This window comes from Polistes canadensis, unplaced genomic scaffold, assembly GCF_001313835.1.
Source record: "Polistes canadensis isolate GaletaPanama2010 unplaced genomic scaffold, ASM131383v1 scaffold_82, whole genome shotgun sequence".
Lineage (NCBI taxonomy): Eukaryota > Metazoa > Arthropoda > Insecta > Hymenoptera > Vespidae > Polistes > Polistes canadensis.
Genome location: NW_014569629.1, coordinates 459695 through 474030, shown reverse-complemented (window position 1 = coordinate 474030; position 14336 = coordinate 459695). Strand labels below are relative to the sequence as shown.

At 34.8% G+C, this 14336-nt stretch overlaps 1 protein-coding gene across 1 annotated transcript in view; it reads left to right on the top strand.

Moving 5' to 3' along the window:
- The window catches only part of LOC106786802 (slit homolog 1 protein), a 90869-nt gene extending 83412 nt beyond the window's left edge, over window positions 1-7457 (top strand). Inside the window, exons 2-3 of the mRNA XM_014748578.1 lie at window positions 5872-5949; window positions 6574-7457. The gene's annotated coding sequence lies outside the window, so the exon portion shown is untranslated. The remainder of the gene's footprint in view (window positions 1-5871; window positions 5950-6573) is intronic.
- The last annotated feature ends 6879 nt before the right edge of the window (window positions 7458-14336 follow it).

Below are 14336 nucleotides of genomic sequence, written 5' to 3'. Positions count from 1 at the left end.
TATATATATATATATATATATATATATATATACATAGATATGTGTATTTCTATGTGAACGTATAGAGATAGAAGATACCGGAAACTTCGAGCGATGAAATATCTCGGCGTTACACTCGCTTAATCGGCACAATACGTATCGCGCGTTCACGCGAGAACGCCTTATCGAGATAATACGTCGCACCGCAACCGGAAAGCTTTATACGTCCGGTTTTCCATCGGCTTCGGACTATAATTTAAGTCTCTCGACTTCCTGCTCGAACTTTAACGGACTCGTTTCAACCGCGTTTTATATCATTACGTATACACATATTACATGTAATATAATAAATATACACACGTGACAGGTAGTAAATACAAAGAAATGAGATTGAATGTTGTTATAAGATAAAGATGAAGAAATGATTAGGAGGAAGGGGATGATTATTATGATGATGGTCGATGGTTATGGTGGTGGTGGTGGTGGTGGTGGTCGTAACACAAAGGGGTGTGAATTAAGAGTTATCAAAAAGTACAAAGAGCGTGTCCATTTGCCATCTGATAATAATTGGAAAAGTTATCGCGGAAATGAAGTTTCCTCGGCGACTAACATTTTCCTCCGGAACTATTCCGGTAATGTAAAATGGAGAAGAGAAACTTTCGCATCGGGGAATAACCTCCTCTCTTTGTCGATTCAGCCAACCGAGCAACCAACCAACCAACCAACCAACCAACCAACCAACCATCTAGCCAACCAGCCAACCAACCAAAGAACTAACCAGCCAACCAACGCCAACCGTAGAATGTAGGTGGCCCAAAAGCGCGCGATAGTAGTACCTTTTTGAATGATATTACTTTCTTTCCAAGCGCAAATTCCCGACGATTGCCCTTCGCGGGTTTCTTCGCTGAATTTAAATACGCTCGGCGATTTGTCTAAAGGAATATATGCGAGGTCTGCAGAAGAGGTTGGAAGGGGGTGGGGTGCGGGGGGCAGGGGGGCTGGAAGGAGAAAGAGGCTTTCGAAAGAAGAAGAAGAAGAAGAAGAAGTAGAGAAGGAGAGTGTATAAGGAGATCGGTTGCAGAGTCGAGAAAAAAGAATGAAAAAAGAAATGAGATTAATGGAACGCTGGATCAGGAGTATCACTCTTTACGAATAATGGTCCTGCATGCTGGGATAACGAATTCTGCTATCCCGATCTTAATACATCATGTTACTCCTGCTCGTATAAAAAAAAAACGAAGAAAAATAAGAAAAAAAAAAAGAAGAAAGAAGCAAAGAACATGATTTTTGTTCTCAAAGCGTCGCGTCGTCGTAATTTCTAACCGGTAATATCGAATACGATGTTGTTGTTGCTCGTTTCTCTTTCTCTCTCTCTCTCTCTCCCTGCACAAACTGTCGATACGTTTATTGCAATCGAAACTTCATTGACGATTACCGATAAACGAGAAAAATATTAATTAATTTTTCGTTCCCCTTGCTTTCCTCTCTTTTCTCTTTTTTTTATTATTATTATTTTAGTTTTCTTGACACACCGATACACATACGTACGCGTGAAATATGTGTATTTATCCGATACTTTAATACATTTTTATCGTATTAATAACACCGAATTGACGGATAACTTTCGTGAATTTTCTTTGTAAAAAATGATCACATCGTTATTTATCATCGTTAAAAATTTTAACGTTAGATACGATAGTAGAAAAAAGATTTGAGATTATTAATAAAAATTCGAATATAGAAAATGGAAAATAACTACGACGACAATAACAACAACGAAATAATCTCTCAGTTAAGTTTGATACTTATACGTGAAAATGGAAAATCGACAGATATGCCGAAGCTTATGCAACGCGGGGTATAGGAGTAGGGGTTGTTGGTTGGGAAAAGGGTGGGCATCGAGGAGTTGGAGGGGAGGGGTGCGGTGTACCGTGAATCCGACGTTTTCATTACTCGGACAAATCGAATTTTCCGCGATTGTATTACTTTGCCACCTCGCTGCCACTATACTATTTCCATTTTAGTTAACAACTTATGAGAATATAACCGTTACCGTTGCCGTCATCCCCCGCCCCCCTCGCCCCCCGCCACCCAAGTGGTTTTTATGGAGTATTGATAAGTTAACAAGAAAGAGAGAGAGAGAGAGAGAGAGAGAGAGAGAATAAAAGAAACTGAAAAGATCTTGGTAGTTGGAAAAAAATAATAACTTCTTCGATATATTTCTAATTTGAAGTTTGAAAAATCATTGTAAGAAAAAAACCATACCGATGCGATGGTTCATTCATTTGCCATATTTACGAGCGGATAAAAGAAAGTAAAATCGATTATTCGAAAAGGAAAAGAATCTTCCAAGGGAAAAGGAAAGCTCTTTTCCTTTAAAAGCAACTCGCCATTTCGTCTTATACTACTCTACCTACCTACGAAAAGGGAAATAATCTCATTGCTGTTACCCACTTTCCTCGATACACTACTTTACTTTCGTTTTTCTTCTTCTTCTTCTTTTTCCTTTTCTTCTTGATAAAATCCTTCCCTTGTTGGGCTGATATTTATTAGGTCAGTATTTTCCTACTTTATTCGTAAGTAATTTGAATAAAATATCGATATGCAATAATAAATAAAGGTTTGTTTTTTTCTTCAAACTATTTATCTTTCATTATGAAATAAACTCGCAGTCATATTATACGGGTAGTATTACCAAACTGGTTTTGTATGAATTTTGCAATACTCGCGTGTCCAGAAATTTTGTAACTTTGCTCAAATTTCTGGTACCTTGCTTGCACGAGGCTTGCGTGACACGCTTTGAAAAGTTCTTATATATATATATATTATAATAATTTAGTTATATAAATTAATTAATTAATATTTCAAACTAATTATCACAATATTTTTCAAATAAAATATCAAAAAAAAAAAATAAATAATCCTCGGACAATACGAAAAAATAAATAAATTTTCTTTTTCTCATTTTCCATTGAAAAAATTGGAATTTGATCGGCGATGAGATTGCGAACGAACGAACGGGCAATATTCGTGTCTAAAGAAAACTATATTACGAAAGTTCGATATAAAATGTCTAATGATAAAGATCAAACTGGAAAAAGGTGTCGAACCATTGGCAGGTTTTTCTCTCTCATTCCCTACCCGTACCCCTACCCCTACCCCCTTTTTCTCTCTATCTTTTTCTTTCGCAGGACGTCCAAGCCTTTCAAATCGATTTGTAGCCTTCCTTCCTTCCTTCCTTCCTTCCTTCCTTCCTTCTTTCCAAAGAGGAATAGAAAAAGTCCGACCAGAAGAAGGTGATATCGAAATCGGTAGTGACTGCTGAGAATGAATCTCCCCCTTCCAACGATCTGTCATCCTGTCCTCGAACAGCTTTAATAATTCAAACGCGATACTAATCACGTAACTTGAAGCAAACGATTCCACCATCCTACCTTCTTTCCTTCCTGTTATAAAACCTTGAATTTCGTCCTGTCATTTACTACACATGACAACTACGTCTTTTACGTTACCTATGTCAATCTGAAAAAAAAAAAACAAAAAAAAAAAAGAAAAAGAAAATGTAAGAAATGAAAAATGAACAAAAAAAAAGAAACCCACACACGCTTGTCTGATGGGAAGGTTTGCAGCAGTGGTCGATGGGAGAAAAATAAAGAACAAAATTTAAATCAAACCTTACGATACGAAAATTTCAAATGAAATTAACGATCGATTAAATCGAATTCGTTTGCAGAAAACTCGTTGTTTTTCTCATTTGAAAACAAACGATAACACGCGTTTTGGCGATTTTCCAATCAAACCTTTCCCACCAACGATCCTTCTCTCTCTCTCTCTCTCTCACTCTCACTCTCTCTCTTTTACCCGACACACGTTCCACAACCTCCATGTTGCGTTTCTGCGTTTGGCCGGAAGTGATTTTTCGCAATCAATAACTTCACTGTTTACGTACCGTGTCCTCTCTCTCTCTCTCTCTCTCTCTCTCTCTCTCACTCTCATAGTAAACGTTCGTATCGACTGCACCCTTCTCATCCTACAATGGTCCTCTTCACTCCACCTCCTCCTCCTCCTCCCTTCAACTACACCGACATCACCGCAACCCTCAAACCATTACTTTTTCGCTCGAGCAGTCCTCCACCTTCTCCTCCTCTTTCTTCTTCTCCTCCACCTCCTCCACCCCCACCTCACTACCTCCTCATTCTTCTCATCCTGCGGGGCATGCCGTAATTACATTGCGCGTACAAACGCAAAGACTTTTGCGGTTCGTACTTTTCTTCCCCCTTCTCACTCTCTCTCTCTCTCTCTGTTTCACTCTTTTTTTCTTTCCTCTTGCACATTTTTCAATGGCTCCTTTACTCCTTCAGTCCTTTTCACAAGGGCTTTTCGACGATCTAAATTTATTGGAATCATCCTACCTAGAGAGAGTACGATGCCCCTCGAGTGGAAACAATAAACGATTGACGCCGCGTGCTGTTGGATTCCGATTGTTCTCTCCTCCTCCTCCTCCTTCTCCTCCTCCACCGCCCTCCACATCAACCCATTCTCTCTTTCTGTCTCTGTCTCTGTCTCTTACTCACGATCGCTGCGTGCCGAGCTTTGTTTATATTTTAGTTTTGTTATTTTGTTTCTTCCTTTCGATCCCCTCAATGGAATTCATCGAAGTGCATTCGTGGTGCTTGCACTCTCTCTATCTATCTTATTCGCGTATTTTTTCTTTTTTTTTTTTTTTTGGAATAAATTATTTGTATATTCTCTATATATATATGACGCGTGGAAGAATTTTATGGGGGATTTTTATTTGTTTTTACTTGTGTTTATTTATTTATCGATCGGGAATAATAATACTACTAGGTATTTTAATTTTTTTAACGTACTCTCTCTCTCTTTTTGTGTTCGCTCTTTGTTTGGTGCGTGTATTTTATCTCAAATAATATTGTACTCTCTTAGGAAAAAGATATTTCAAAGGATATTCATATTTTTCTATCGCTCATGGAGAATCGAAAATTATCCTGACGGGTGTTGCGAGGGCACGTAATAAGGTCGTGCATTGACTCAACGTGTCAAGCGTCTTCTTCGTGTTATAAGGAAAAAAAGGAAAAAAAAAAGAAAATTAGAAAAAAAGAAAACAGCGTTGGAAGATGAAAAATAAAAAGTAAAATAAAATAAAGAGAGAGAGAGAGAGAGAGAGAGGTTTACAATAGATGAGAAAATGGAGAAATGTTAGTGGAAAAAACGAAATTGTAAAGACACGCAATTTTGTAGAGAAAGACTTCTTCTGCCACTCGCATTTACGAAAAAGTATCCTTCTGATACGATGCGACATTCTGTAAAAGAAACAGTGATATAGAAATAGATATAGAATGAGGAAGTATAAGAGAAGAAATGTACGCGTGGTACTACACCCTCGCGTGACCATCGTTGTAAAAAGAAAATACAATTCGATGCAGCAGGATGCACACAGCGATGCGGAAGTTTAAATGCATTTCGAAAGTTACGTTGATATCTTCAAAATAGTCTTCCATAAAGCTAGGGGCTCCTTTTTACGTTTATATATCTCGCGTTTAATAAAACAAATATTCTCCATTTTATACAACGTATATTGACAATGTTTCTCTTTCTCTCTCTTTGTATTTGATTTCATTTGAAAATCGGAATAATGTATAAATCTTTTCAGTATATATATACATATTTGTTTGCACCGCGTCATCGTTTCGCTTTATAGAGTATAATTATATTTTTTCGACGTTTGAAAAATGATGTTTTTATTAAAGAAAAAAAAAAAAGACTTGCTCGATGTTTCAACGACAAACGGTAGCGAAAACAAGATTTCAACGAGATCTACGAGATTTTTCCCTCATTTCTCCTCCATTTACTTTTTCTTCTTTTCTATTTCAGATGTGAAATGTTGCCAGAAGTATTATCACAATACTACCGTATCCCGAGAGTAATTGGAAATCGCAGCAACGGGGAAAGGTGAGTTTCGATAAACTTCTCTTCATTGTTTTATCGGGAAATCGTTATGTATCCATTATCTATTCAAATTGATCGGAAGGTCCGAGGTAAAGTGAATGATGATAAGAGAAAAAAAAAAGAAAAAAAAAGGAAAAGAAAAAAAAATATATAATATGCAAATGAAAAATAAAGTGTGCAAATAATCAAATAAAATTAAACAAACAAAAAATGTGGGGCGGGAGGGAAAAAGAAAAAGATGAATAAAAAAAACAAAACTCGTTAGCTCGAACGCGAGGGGTAGAGAAAAGAAATTTCATGAAAATTTTCAGCCCACTATCGATCGTATACAAACATGTATGTGAGTGTGTTAATATATATATAACACGCATGCACTCACGCATACACATTTACTTTCCCTCGCGTTGTAAAATACACGTATATAAATATATTCAACGTTATTTCGTTCAATTTCACGTGCTGATTATCGGACGGTTCGATAATATGATAATCGAATATTTTCACTTGCAAATAAATGTCAATCGTATGTAATACGATAACCGATAGACAGCACAGATAACATATTTTGATCAATAAGCAAATAATTTTTGCCCTTTTTCTTGTTTTTATTTGTCTTTTCTGTTTCAGGAGCTTCTGTGTCGCGTCGTTCCTCGCATCATCGAATCCCAAGGTCCCAAGATTTGCGATCTAACTTAAATTTTCCTAACTCTCTCTCTCTCTCTCTCTTTCTCTATCTATCTATCTATCTATCTATCTATCTCTACTTATTATCAACAAAAAATATTTCTCTCACGACTAATCCACAATTATATTCCCCTATTCCGAGATAAGATTTAAAAGAAAAAAAAAAAATAAAGAGTAAAAATAAGAATAGAAAAAAAAAGTAAAAACAAAAAAAAACAACATACACGGTGTGTCAAGCAAAGAAAAGAAAAGAAAAGGAAAAAAAAAAAGTAAACAACCACGTAAACTAAAGTTAAACGACTTATTCGTATTTTTTGAGAATCGTGATATAGCTTCAGTAGTTGCGCAACAAAAAAAAAAAAAAAAGGTGTAATTAGAGCGAAAAAGTAAAAAAGAAAAAGAAAAAGAAAAAAAAAAAATTAATAAAAATAAAGCATTATACAAATAAATAATAAAGTAAAATAAAATAAATGCAAGCCCACGATTGTATCGCGAGGAGCAATAAGCCCCGCGCGCTACCTTGCACCCTTGTATTTGCAACGAAAATAACATTTTTCTCTCTCTCTCTCTCTCTCTCTTTCTACTTGATGAACATAGTTTAATCAATCGATCGATTATTCATTATTACGTAAAACAAAAAGAAAAAAAAGTTAATAAATAAATAAAAAACAGGTTCACTCTTCGACAAGTAATGTGTAACGACTCGTTTAACAAATAAAAAACTCGAAACGGTGATTTAATGTAAATAGTACACGGTTTTGTATATTTGTAATATAGATAGGGCATTTTATTATAAACAATAAAGTTATTTATATATATTTTAATCACAACGAAATGCATTTCTCATAATTATTATTATCTACATCAACCCTGTTCAAATATTTCCCATTCTTTGATCCCTTAGATCATTTTTTTTTGGGTTTTTTTTTTCTGTTCTTTTTCCCTTATCTTTAACTATTCTTCGTTCATTAGTATTCGTTTTGATAAAAACATTATAAACAAACTGAAAGGGTTCTATGTTAGTTGAAGCTTTTCAAAACTGGTATTATATATATATATGTATAAAGCATGGTGCTGTGTAAGCTCTTGGTAAAACCCTACTCGATATTTTCAACGTTGTAACGTCGTAGTACAAGACGGATCGACGAAGGACGTAAATTGTACGATCTAAGCGGCTTCCCTCGACTTTCTCGATCATAAATCATCCCACGTAGTAACTTGCGAGTCGTTGAATTAAACACTTTATCGGAGAAAAGAATCTTTTTCTTCCTTTCTATCTTTCTTTCTTCCCTTTTTTTACCCCCCCCCCTTTTCCCTTCATTCCTTCCTTCCTTCCTTCTTTCTTTCTTTCTTTACAAAGAAGAAAAACACGTCGCGTGCACGCGTCTCAAGTGTAAAAATCATCGGCGACGTTGATTCTACGAGAGTAATTTCTTTTGAAAGAAAAAAAAAACAAAACAAAAAAGAACTAATAAGAAAATATACTTTCATCATTATCGGTTTTTTATATTTTTTTTCATTTCACTTTATATGAAATAATAATAAACTTCATTTCTAGTTTCTTTCATTCGTCCTATCGATCCAGTTTTTTCCTACACTGCACTCTCTGCTCCCGATTACTTTTCCAACGATGAAATTTGTTACGAAAAATGATTTTATTAATAAAATGAAAGAAGAAAAATACTATATACGCACGTTAGAAGTTATACTCTTTTTTTGCGTAACAAAATATTTTTTTTGTTCTCAGCCTATACGCCTTACAACTTTTCGCGTATGTTTTTTTGATGGATACTTTCTTTTAGATACATTTTTATAACGATAGTAATAGGCATTACATTTCTCTGCATTAATTTTAGAAATCTTCAAAATTGATACTGGTCAAAAAAACTGCAAGGGATTATAGTTTAATAAGAATTATTATAGAAAAGTATAACTCTTAAAAAATAGAAGAAATTAATTCCCGATCATTTGAATTTATATTTCATTTATTATATTTGTTATTATAAACATTCAAACAATTCTTGAAAGATTGATATTCATACGAGAGTTGAAAACTGCATCGCATAAGCCGACTGGCTCTGACTGTTGCATTTGTCTGGCCAGTGCAAACGACTAAATGCAAAAGAAAATGCTAAACTTCAAGGTAAGTTTAAATATAACTCATGGTACGTTGTACTATAATACTTACATACACAAATACACACAATGTATATATATATATATACATATATATACATTGGAGACATACACTGATGGAAATTTTCAACGGTAAAATCCTTTTCGTGAAACCAGGGAAATGCTTGGAATATCCAAACACCGTGGAAGGATGCAACTCACATAAGCAAAATATTCGTAATGTGTATTTATAAAATTCGACTTGTACGTTAGCACATTCTCTTCTCTATATAAAATGATAGAAACGTTATGTATTTTTGAGATTTTACCGAACGAACCATAGTCATTTATTTCCCGTTACGAATTGGAATTCCTACTCTAAGGCATGAATGCATTATTGCATCTATGCATGTATGCATTGCATATACGTATGTATATTTGTATGTACTCTTGTATCTTCGTTTTTGATGATAGGATCAAGATAATCCATATTGAAATTTCACAAAAGGATATTCACGAAGTATATAAAATCGTGCACGCGCTATTATACCGAATCCATATATTTACTATTGACCGGAAAAAAGAATCCTTTCGTTTTTCTATGGGAAATTCCATTTTGTACGTTCTCTTCTAATGTTTGTCTATTACTGCAATCCGTTTGACAACGAACAAGCTCCTATGATATACCTGGTACTATTTAAAACAGATCATTCGAATAATGTAATTACTATTGGTGATAGAAAATAGGTCGTAGAAAATTTATTCGGTTTCTTCACAGTATTAATTACAATTATATTTTTTTACTTTATATTTTAATGTCAACAAAATAAATTATAATGAACAGCTCATTGCACTTACGACGCGTGTTTAGAACAAAACGTATATATCGGTTTGTACATAGACAAATATTTCATATATTATTATAAACAAAAATTATTTACAATTGACCTATGTGTGTACGATTTTTATGCGCTAAAATTAATATGAAAGAAAAAAATGAAAAAACCTATTAGCACGAGAATCACGTGGTACTTTAAAAACCGACTAGATTTCATACGAAACGTATTTCTCTATCATCGATAACAATCGTGTTATTTTCGGGAGATTTGTTTTAAATATCTAACCCGATACATAGACATTTATCTGGACATATAACACCACATATATACGTGGACACTTATATACCGAGAAAAACACGCGGAATAGATCGAGAAGGATTTTCCAGGCCGATTGGGAAGCTTTATGCATTGTATATCTAAAAACTGAAACGAGTATCTCACTCGGCAAATCGTAGCCAACGACTAACGGAACGTATCTCGTTCGATAAAATAACGAAAGAGAGAGAGAGAGAGAGATATATATAAATAGAAACGTTCGTTTTATATAACACGATCTTTCGATACAATATCAAAATCTCATGTGTCAAAGGATTTCAACGATTCGAAATCTTTCAACATTTTTATGGCTACCGGCCAGAAAGATGCTTTCGAGATCGAAGATTGTCGGGATGATTTAACCCGTTTGCACCACCGATATCATTCCTGAAAATTGTGGTATCAGCTGGCACCAATAGCTTCTTCTTCTTCTTTTACTCCTTTTTTTCAGAACACGTACAAACACACACACACATATATGTATATATATATATATATATATTTTCTTTTTCTTACTCTCGTCTCGCTTTTTACACTTTCTATCATATTCTAAAAATTCCGAGTGGTTCAATAGCTTTACCATGAAACTTACGAATTTCTTCGAAACATTCCGTCCAAGATATTTTTCTACGATAACTTCTACGAAAAAGTGAAAAGAGAGAGAGAGAGAGCGAGAGAGAGAGAGAGAGAGGGTGGAAACGGGGTTGCTGGTAAAGGGTGTAAAAGTAGGGGAGTAGCAACGTTCTTTACAACGCAAGTCGATTTCTTCTTCTTCGTTCTTTCTAATAAACTTTTCTTCGAGCACACATACACACACACACACACACGCGCGCGTTCTTTTTTTCGGGGAGGGTTAAAAGTAACTTTGCGATAAGACGTAAGATTCGATAGAAGGAAATCGTCGAAAAATTTCAAAAGGAAAAGTAGTCTCGATTACACGTAGTAAGTAAGTAAGTAAGTAAGTGAGTAAGTGAGTGAGTGAGTGAGTAAGCCACGAATACTCCGACAATCTATTTCTTTTCATTATTTCATTCGATTTGTTATCTCGATAATGCTCGGATGAAGAAAAAAAAATCTTTAAAAGTGGTATCATTCTTCTGGAAGAATGATCTTTTTATTTTTGTAAAAAGTTGAAATTATTGTGATAGAAAATATTTATATCGCGAATCAATCGATCGAAATTGTTCAGTGATCTCATTGTTTTACAAATAAATACGTTCTATACTATTATGTAAGAGTTAACGAAGTAAAAAAAAATATATTTCATATCATATTTTTATTAGGATAAAAATCTTTACAAAAATTATTTCAATAGTCTCAATGTTTTTCTTCGTGGACAAAATATTAAACAAAAATATATTCGATAACGTTTACGAACAGATATATTATATTACGACGAGAAATGTTAATTATTTTATATAATAAAAATACCAAAATGATTTATATATTGAAAAGTAAACAACAACGGAACCAAAAGAAGAAAGCAAATTTGTTAGCTTTTATTGAAAAATCCCATGCATAAAATGATCATTTCATAGAGATTTGGAAGTGTTCTGTTAAAAGTAACGTATACACACGAGGATAATCCATTATCCGTTACGCAGTTTTATCGTCTAGAAGGTATACACCGTGAAAGGAGAGAAAGTAGAACTTTATCATGAAAGATTGTGGGTAGGTATAGTACATACATATATACATACATACACACATATATGCATATGTACATAATATAACATACTTACACACACATATATATACATATATAGGCAAAAATGTTATCGCGAAATACGAAAAGGGTTTTCATTTTCCGAAGGAAAATGTTCTCCTGAAAAAACATCGTCACAGTTCTCATCCTCTTCATAATGGTCGTCGTCGTCACCGTCGTCGTCGTCGTCGTCGTCGTCGTCGTCGTCGTCGTCTCTAACGCTTTATTTCCACACTGTGCTTCTGTAATATTTGCTGCGAGTTATAAAGAGTACTTCTTTCTGGCGCAATTATACGCTTCGCTTGGAAGCCAGCGCGCATCTAGAAAAGCGGTCCCTTAGTTTTACCAGTTTTTTAGTCTACGTGAACGCCAAGAGGAGAGCAACGTTTTTCCGTTGCTTCTCTGTATCCCCTATACAAAATTTATATATAATATATATGGAAATATATAGACAAGGACTACGGTGAAAATAATTTTACCAATCTTACCAAAATTTATTGATTGATAGTTGTCTCAAACGATTATTAGTTGTATCTAATTTTGTGTTTGTTGCATTTAATATTCACGCATAAGAAAAATTTACTCTTACAATTATATTTTAGAGAAAAATTCATTAATATTATATTCAATTTTATATAATTTCTACGCAAACGTATTTTTAATATATCGATTATAATACAATTTTCCAATCTAATATATTTTATTTTGGTTTATATATATATATAAATCTTACCCACGTGTCGTAGAAAATATATTACAAATTGTATAACATCTAAAAAAATATATATATTCAATATTTATCTATATATGTATAGATTGAATGATAGATACACAAAGAGAGAACGTTTGATACGTCTGGAAAATATATTGAGAAAAATATTTTCTTTTCTTTTTTTTCTTATTTCACGACAGCTTAGCCCTTTCTCTCCTCTCAACTTGTCTATCTACCCGTAAAAATCTCTTGGGACAAATTTTCCCTCTGATCGGAGTAACGACCTAAAGGAGAAGAATAAGAAGAAGAAGAAGAAGTAGTAAAAGTACTACTACTACTACTACTAGTAACAGAAGAAGAAGAAGAAGTTCTCTATCTTTCGTTAAGAACGAACGAGTAGAGTCTGTGGAAAGATCGTCGAAACTATTGAAGATCTTTGGTTTGAAAGGGTCGGCTAGCTCTTTCTCTTGTAATCCCCCAAACAAACTTTTACCAAAGACAGCTTCATCCAATATCAATTATATCTACGAATATCGGATATCGAACTTTCCCTTACTCACTCACTCACTCACTCACTCACTCTCCCTCTCTCTCTTTCTATCTCATTCTAAAGTTATACAGGATGATAGAGAATTTGGTGGACAACCAAGTGAGACGTTAAGATATCGTCGTGTGTGGTCAAGATTCTATCCACCCGGTGGTGGTCTGGGCACCACTTTTGGTTAGCATTTGTATTGCGCAATGGAGCGCATTGCTTCTGACAGCGGTTCAACCCCTGCTTGCTCTTTGTCAGCCACACGACCAAAAGAGATAGATAGATATATATATATATATATGTATGAATGAGCGTGAGTGTGTGTGTGTGAGAGAGAGAGAGAGAGAGAGAAAGAGATTCCAGTTTGCGATATGAATGAATCCTTCCTCTACCCTATGGTTGCTGCTGCTGCTGCTGCAATCCCCTTCTGGTCTGTAAGTGCGGTACAACCCCTCTGTACCACTATCATCACCACCATCACCACTATCCCGAACCATCACTACTACCACCAACAGTACCCCCATCAGAGTCCCTTCTATTCGTTCGATTCTCGGCGTTCCAAATCGCCGGTAACCAGTGTCGAGCACTTACAGCCCGTTTATATTTCCCTCTTCTCGAAAGGTCCTCGAGATCGTCTCTTCAACTGCAAATCAACTCAACTCGATTCAACTCAACTGAATTCTCTCTCTGGCGCGCTTCGTTGCCCTTTCTCTCTGATTCTCTCTCTCATTCTCTCTCTCTCTCTCTCTCTCTCATCTCATCTCATTCTCTCATATTCTCATTGTTTTTCGATCCATTAAAAGATAACTCGTTTTCAACTATGCTTTGTAGTAATATTCCCCATCCCGTAGATCGTTTATTTATTTCAGTATATTTCACTTAAACATAAATACAATATCTCGTTCTACGTTTGAACATTTGATTTCTTCATCCTAAAACATTTACCTAATACGAATTCTTTTTTTCTTTTCTTTCTTTTTAAACACGTCGCTTAATTAACATTTTTTTTTTTATTTTCTTCTTAATTACGTTCTAATACGCTTTTAATAACGTTTCGATGCAACGTGACTGTGCTCGTTTATTTCGACAATTTTCTTGTCAAAATTCGTGTCTTATTATTACAGAATATGAAACATTATCCCTCTCTCTCTCTCTCTCTCTCTTCCTCTTCATTTAAGTCATCTCAAACGATAATAATGTCACGGTTTCTCTTCGAAATAACGTGACAAAATTTCAAGGAACGATTAGATTCGATTAACGGGCCGAACGGTTGTCGGAGGACAAGCTAGCAAGCAAGCAAGCAAGCAAGCAAGCAAGCAAGCAGGCAAGCAAGCATACGAAACGAGGTCGGCTCGTTAGGAAACGAGCTGGAGACAGGCGAATTGTGTTTAGAAATTGACTAATTACGAGGCACGCTTTACGTGATTACGTACGTAATTAGCAAGTATTTAAACGATCGCTACTTAAATATACGAAAGCTCACGT